Source organism: Seriola lalandi, unplaced genomic scaffold (genome assembly GCF_002814215.2).
Source record: "Seriola lalandi dorsalis isolate HSWRI2012SDOR001 ecotype SW California unplaced genomic scaffold, Sedor1 jcf7180002054237, whole genome shotgun sequence".
Lineage (NCBI taxonomy): Eukaryota > Metazoa > Chordata > Actinopteri > Carangiformes > Carangidae > Seriola > Seriola lalandi.
In genome coordinates, this window is record NW_019524790.1 from 61,858 (window position 1) to 69,798 (window position 7,941).

A 7,941-nucleotide genomic window follows, 5' to 3' on the forward strand; every position below is an offset into this window, starting at 1 on the left:
AACAATGCAGGGCACAGAGCTGAGGCAATGGATGATGAGGATGCAGTGAATAGTATTGCGTGTGGAGCACAGCTCTCCATGGCGCAGGGGCATGCAAATGGCCACATTGCGCTCCAGGGTCATTGCTGTCAGAGTAACTGGTGTGACTGTAACATACACAAGTACCACAACAGAGATAATGATACACAACCAAACTTGCATGGCAACACGAAAATAGTTGAAGATGAGAAGGATATTAGACATGAATAACAACAAACTATCTGACAGTAATGTAACAGCAAATAGGATGTAGCGAGCAGTTGTGTAGAAGCACTCTTTCCTAAAAAAGGTGACAATGAGCAACAAGTTAATGCAGAGAAAAATCATCACCAGGATCTGCACAATAATGACCTGGTAATTTATCTGCTTCTGCAAGGACTCACCACCAGGCAGTGAATTGTTATCTGCCATATATCTTTTTTCTAAGCCACTGTAAAAAAGTCCATGAATGTGTCAAAAAAAATTAAAGAAAAATTAGAATTAAAAGAAAATTTGATTTTTTTTTAATACAAAATGATGATCTTCTCTTAAGTGATATGATGGTGGATTAAATACAGCAGTTTCCCAAACCCTAAATGCTGCTCCAGAGACTAATATTGTCTACTGAGCTCAGTGCAAGTCTGTGTATGATATTTTAAAGGCTAGACATCCAATAATAGCACCAAGCCTCGTTCATTGGTTGTCCATAGTTGGATAGATGGAGTGCTGCACTGACATCAGAAGGTGTGCGAATATTATTATTCAATAGGTCCTTTTTTCTCAAAATTATTCATCACAAGTTGTGACTAAGAGTAAAGGCTTTGGTATGTCTTTTATTTAAATGTGATTGGACACACTTTTGCAAAGCAGAATTCTATCATGATACGTCTCTGAGTGGAACAGAACTTGTCTAATTGATGATATGCAGTTGGCTTACTCTTATGAAGGATTTAATGGCATTACAAACCAACATGCCCCCTTTTGTAAATTCACGGTGAAAGGAAATTCACCGGTTTTCACCTGAATTATCTTGTCTACTTAAAAGGGCATTAGATAAGATCCCAAAATTGGTTGTTTTTAGCACCATCGTGGCAGTGAAGTGACGTGCACACAGAATTCTGTTGCTCGCTCTCATGGTCTTGGTCGTATTCCTTCCTCAGGCTCCGAGTCGGGGTCGGAGCTCTCCTCCTCCTCACTGCAATCCAGGTCGCTGAGGTCCACCTCTCCACCATCAGAGTCCTCCTCGCTCAGTTGATGTATCATCATCAAAGCCTCATCAACGGTGTATCTTTGGCGTTTTCTTCCTCTCTCCATTTTCAGATCTTTTTATTTTATAGGCTAGCTAGCTTTTACTTAATTATGGAATAAATAACGAACATAAATAACAAAGCTTCTTCTTCTCTTTCTCTCCTTGGATAGGTTTTTTGTCAAATGTAGCTAAATAATAGACCAGCGAATTATAAAGCGCAAAAACAAATGTATTTTACTTTGTTTATAGAATAAATAACAACGATAAATCACAAAGCTTCTTCTTCTCTCTCTCTCCCCAGGATATGTTTCTTGTCAAATGTAGCTAAATAATAGACCGTAATAATAGAATCATAAAGCGTGAAACAAACCCCGCGAAATGTATATATTATGTAACAAGTCAGCTGCGCTACTTGTGACCGCAGGGCAGAGAGAGGTATAAATGCTCAGAAATCCTTTGTCTTTTATTGTAGCACCTTATGGGCTTGAGAATATATTAAAAACACATATTTAGGAAAAGTCATGGGCTGAAAGGCTCGTAGCTTTTGTTTAAACAGAGTTATTTAAATTTTAACAACCCAAACGGTCTGTCAGACCGTCTCCGCGGTTCTAGTGTTAACCAGTAGAGGGTGCTATTGGACCGGCTAACTCAGTATTATGGTTAAATATATTACTGTTGGTTGGTTTATGTTAGTATTATTGCTGTGTATGTACACGAGAGTATTGTGTATATTTTTCTGTTTATGTGAAACATTAGATCATTATTAAGATGATGATGTATAATATGATTTATTATTGGTATTTCAGAACTGTGACAACACTGAGTGTTCAATAAATCACCGCAGTCATCAGATCTGCCAGCAAAAAAGTGATATCCTGTCATCATTCCTGTGTCCTGACCGACACCGCATCTTGTCTGCTGTATAACCCTAAACAAGCTAGCAATAATCCTTACCTCACAAACACTAATGTTTCAGCGTAATACAATAGACTTACTTTCAACTAACTGTACTGAATGGTCTCTGAGTTTGTTGAGACAATGACAATCATAAACTGATGTCAGTTATAACAGTCAGTCAATCAAATGCTATTCATATAGCCCAAATTCACAAAAAATTCTTCTGAGGTGGCATTACAACCTGTGCAGGTGATGACAGAGTTACAGGTTATGAAAAAAAACATCCTGTAACATAGTCTAGTTTCTACTAGTTTACTTTGTTGTAACCTAAAAATACACTTACAATGTTTATTTTACTGTTACTGTCAATCATACGTCAAATAGATAGGTGCTGCCTCAAGTGAAAGTTTGAGTATCTTGGGGTATTGTTCATGAGTGACCGTAAAATAGAGCATGAGGTTGACAGATTGGAACAGCATCTGCAGTCAGTGTCAACAACAGGACTATATTTCATAGTACGCACAAGTACCGCCGATTCTCTAGGCCTACCTTTAGGTTTCCCCACACGCACATATGTCTACTCATCAAGCGAGAGAGCCAGAGAGCAAGAGAGAGAGAGGGAGAGAGAGGGAGAGAGAGGGAGAGAGAGGGAGAGAGAGACATTGATTTGTGTATTTTACCGCTAAAGATATGACAACACGATAATAAAACTCTGATTAAACTACCACATTAATTTCAAAGACCAACCAACAGGCCTGAAAAACACCTACAGCAGTGAAATAACAGGCTACAATATACTAGTAGGGCAGGGGGGAGATCTCCAATAGTACGGAAACAAGGTTATTGACCCACGCAAACGTCATGACTATGAGATGCATCTGCGGAAAGAACCAATGTGACCTTAAAATCCATCAGGCCAGAATGAAATGAAAGGAGCAGGAGAACAAGGTGCAGTGCTCAGGCTCTGAGCCTGGTGAGACACAGGAGGAGCCCGGCCAGGAGGCAACCCACAGAGCCCAGTCCCTCCATGCACCAGAGCCTCCTAACCATTGCAGAATAGTTAAACAGCAACGGATTAAGTGGCCTCCAGCCAGCAACCGCAGTGCATTGCTGCAGTTTGACGAAGACGTGACCAACATTATTCAAGCTACAACCAAAGCAGATGCAGACAGTTGACTCCAAACAATGACTTCCATCATTGTCAGCTACGGCTCTGAAAGGTTCAGCCACACTAAGAAAGGTAACACCAAACCAACCACCTACACCATGAAATGCAGGGCTACCAGACTACATCATTTGCAGCAGGAGCTTTGAACCCTCAAAAACCAATACAAGAAATCCATGGAAGAGGAGAAGCAAGCCTTAGCTGACCGACGAAACACCCCAATGAAAGGGTTAAAGACCCTCCGCAGAGAAGAGTGGCACAGGAGAAGAAGAAGAGAGAGAGTCAGGAAATGGGCTGCTTTCATTGCTCATCCCTTTGGCTTTACCAGCTGCTAGGGGACAAACGCAGTGTCTGCTTCGTGTGCTAAAAAGATGAAGTAAATTGTTTCCTCCATGATACTCTGAGCAACCCGATGAGGGATCAAGATCTCAAACCCAATGACGCCCATATCAGTCCAGCCCCCCAAAAAACTGAGTTTAATCTGAGGGAGCCAAGTCTAAAGGAGGTTGAGGAGGTCATTAAGGCAGCATGCTCAGCCTCTGCCCCAGGTCCTAGTGGCGTACCCTACACCGTTTACAAGCACGTTGCAAAGCACCTCCTACACCAATGGAAGATGTTGAAGGTCATATGGCGAAGGGGGAGAGTTTCTGACCAGTGGATGTGTGCAGAGAGATGGTGGATTGCCAAAGAGGAAAACTCCAAGAGCCTCAGTCAGTTTCGGTCAATCTGGCTGCTGAGTGTTGAGGGAAAGTGTTGAGTGTTTTCAGCATTGTCTCCCAAAGAGGCGAACTTGTCGTGCTATGGTTGGATGAGGCCACTGCTTATGGGTCTATACCACACCGACTGGTAGAGCTTGCACTACACCGCCACCATGCTCCCAGAAGGACAAGGATCGGATCCTGGATTACTATGATAATTTCAGGTTGAGGGTCACATCTGGGTCACAAACATCAGACTGGCTTGAAAAAGGATTAATAATGGGCTGTACCATATCTGTTTTTCTTTTTGCCCTAGTCATGAACATGGTAGCCAAGTTAGCCGAAGATCAGTGGTTTTCTCAACAAGTGGATGGGCTTCCCCCACAGCCTCAGCAACACAACTCTGTATGGGACCAATAACATTTTGCAGCTCCCGTTCAGTGATCTCATTGGTTTATGGATGCACGCACAAGAGAAGCCCTACAGTACAGGGACTCCAGGGACCAGAGGGTGTCATCAGTGGGTATTGAGGTGAAGACAGGGCAGAAATGGAGGGCAGAGAAAGCATTGGAGGTGGCAGAGTCACGCTTAAGGCAAAAAGCGCTGGTGAAAGTGAAGTGCAATTAAGTTTATATTGCATCAACCCGCAAGAGACGCCAGCAGATAACACATCTACCTACGACCGCCTGCAGAGAAGCCTACCAGAAATCAAGAGTTCCCAAGACCTCTCCTCCTCTCCTGGCAAACTCCACCAGAGCTGAACCGCTTAGACACCGGCAGAATCTGTCACCGCGATAACGGGACACAGCCTCCAGGAGAATCTACCTAGATCCTGCGTCTCCAGGGTTACCACGGCAACCTCAGCCACCTGGGTTCCAGCCAAGGATCTCCAGATAGAGCACAACTCACAGTAGGCCAGTCTTAACCTTCTGCTCATTAATGGGTTGTTGTCCTAATATCATAATATTTAATTATCAAATCTCATTCGTAGATGTAGTATCATTAGCTGTATAGCCATAGTGTATAGGCATAAAATATTCTCTGCCACCATTGCCAATTCATCACACTGCTCATTTCATTATTATTTTCATCTTTATGATTATTACACATTGCATTTTCTCTGTTGATAATATCTTAGTTAATAAACTTAAGTTATTTAACTTATTTATTTTTGAAGTACAGACTGGAGATCCATTGAATTGAGAAGTCATGGCTTCTGATATGAGATTGATCACATTAATCAATGAAGTAATTCATTGTTGTCCTCCCAGCGGACTGGTGCCCCGTTTCAACGAAAGCAAATTCTTAATTGTGGTGTTCATGCTACAATAGATATATCAATAGTGCATACTGAACACACAATTGCTGCAAATATGCCATTGTGGGGAGTAAGAGACACGATGATGAGGGCATCTGGGACAATCCTTACCCTCAAGGATTGATGGAGAAAGTGGAGCAGATTGCACCATCTCAGGCCACCCCAGCTGAACCAGTGGACGCTGGCATCCAGGCTACAATTTTGCTTCACTGAGACAGTAAAATGAATTGATACATCTGTTGCAAACAGATGACAGGCTTGGCGAACTTGACTATTTAGAAAAAATATTGTGTTTACTCGATTGATGAAACAGTTACTGTGTTTCTATAGAAAAATACAATTTTGCTTTCACTGAGAAAATAAGGCGCGTAGGTTTAATGTTTAATGTGTAAGGTATGTGTTTTATTGTTTACCCAAGTATTGGCTAAGCTGGGGCATCGTGTGGAGTAGTGGTCGAAGCAGGCGCCCCATGTGTAGAGGCCACAGTCCTCGCTGCAGTCCGCCCCGGCTCGAATCCCGCATCATACGGCCCTTTACTGCATGTCATTCCCACTCTCTCTGCCTACCCGTTTCCTGTCTCTCTACTATATACTGTCCAATAACGGCATAAAAAAAAAAAAAAAGTATTGGCTAAGCTGGAACAGTTGAAGTCTAATTGCATGTATGATATTTTTATTGTGTAAGATAAGCGCACTTTGTTAGAACAATATAATTCTAATATCATTGAGAGTTTGGAAGTGGAACAAATAATTTTCAATATTTTAAGTATTTGTATTCAGTCTACACTTAACTCACTGTGATTCATCTCATGCAAGTATCATCTCTTTGACTGACAGAAAGCAAAATTGGTTTACATTGAGTCAGATTAGTATATAAAAATATTTTTCCACAAAGGGGTAAAAGCAGGTAAAGAAACATTACAGAACACCTTACTGTGCTTTCTCTGAGCTGTGGCTTTTAAAATAAATGTTTGAATAAAGTCACATAAGTCGGAATGACAAAAACACTTCTGCTTGGTGAAGTCCTGATGTTACATACTCCATTTCTCAGAAGGGCTTATACCTTATGTGGCTTGTTTAGCCTAATAGACTCCTTCAAATCTGTGCAGCCACCTCAGCAATGGAGGCTTTGAACAATTATAACAAATACATGGTATAGGAATAATAAGGTCCATCATTTCACAAGTATGTCATATTTGTTGATAGGTGTAAATGCTACAGTGATGTATAATCAATATTATATATAACAACAAGAACTGCAGCAACAACCTGAAAAACATAGTCACCTCAAATGAGCAATCATGCACAAATACAACAACAGTGCTGTCATTTAAATAGCCGTGAAATCATAGCATGCTTACAGTAATAAACCAGTTAAATAAAAAAAAGTTAACAACAGACATGCTCAAATATATCTTTTAAACAAACCACAAAAGATGTCATTTTTCAGTACATGAAAAAATGTTTCATCCCTGAGGCCATAAATGAGAGGACTCAGACATCTTGGAGCAAGATTAAACATTATGTAGTTAAAAAACCTAACATTAATGAATAACCTGAAATTCATTTGAAGTACAGCAGTTTCTATAAATGGGCCCCACAGCTGCATAAGACAGAGCAGCAGCTGAAAACCATGAAGAACCACTGTTCTCAGCCCTTTCCTTGTTGACTTTTTATCATCTCCTGATGCAGCTTTGGCCACTTTCATTATTTTAACATAGGAGAAAACAATAATGAAGCACATCATCAAGAAGTAAAACTGATGCACAGCTGACCTAATATGATCCTGCCATCTGTACAAAATGAACATCTCCACAGAACATATTCTGTAATGCTTGTAAAAGCTAAAAGGAGCTGATGCAAAGAAGGGTAAGAGAACAACAATGCAGGGCACAGAGCTGAGGCCATGGATGATGAGGATACGGTGCATAGTGCTGCGTGTTGAGCTCAGCTCTCCATGGCGCAGGGGCATGCAAATGGCCACATAACGCTCCAGGGTCATTGCTGTCAGAGTAACTGGTGTGACTGTAACATACAGAAGCACCACCGCAGAGATATTGATACACAACCACACCTGCAGGGTAAAGTGAAAGTAGGCAAAGATGAAGAGGATATCAGACATGAACAATAGCAAGCTGTCAGACAGTAGAGTAACAGCAAATAAGATGTAGCGAGCAGTTGTGTAGAAGCACTCCTTTTTGAAAAAGGTTATGATGAGCAACAAGTTGATGCAGAGAAAAATCATCACCAGGATCTGCACAATAATAACCCGGTCATTGATCTGCCGCAGTGAGAATCCACCTACAACCAATGAGCTGTTATCTGCCATCACTTTTCTAAATAAACGCAGAAGTTTTTGCATTTTTGTGAAATGTTAAATTGTCAATATTAAATGTATTTGTCAAAGAAAAATTTGATTCTTTTAACAAAAGTACAAAAGTCAGGCTTCTCTGTCGAGCTTTACCAGAGCTTCCCTGTAGTTGGATAGCATTAAGGAAGATATTTTCAAAGACATATGTTGAGGTCCTTGCAGTGCTCTGAGAGAGGGTTGTGAATTGAGACTTTATAGGAGCGTAACTTTGCTCATTAAAGTGTAA

General features: G+C 41.0%; 2 pseudogenes; both read right to left on the reverse strand.

Moving 5' to 3' along the window:
• The window catches only part of LOC111653630 (odorant receptor 131-2-like), a 2,660-nt pseudogene extending 2,210 nt beyond the window's left edge, over positions 1-450 (reverse strand).
• A 6,299-nt stretch (positions 451-6,749) lies between these two features.
• On the reverse strand, positions 6,750-7,673 carry LOC111653620 (odorant receptor 131-2 pseudogene; annotated as a pseudogene).
• Positions 7,674-7,941: the final 268 nt, after the last annotated feature.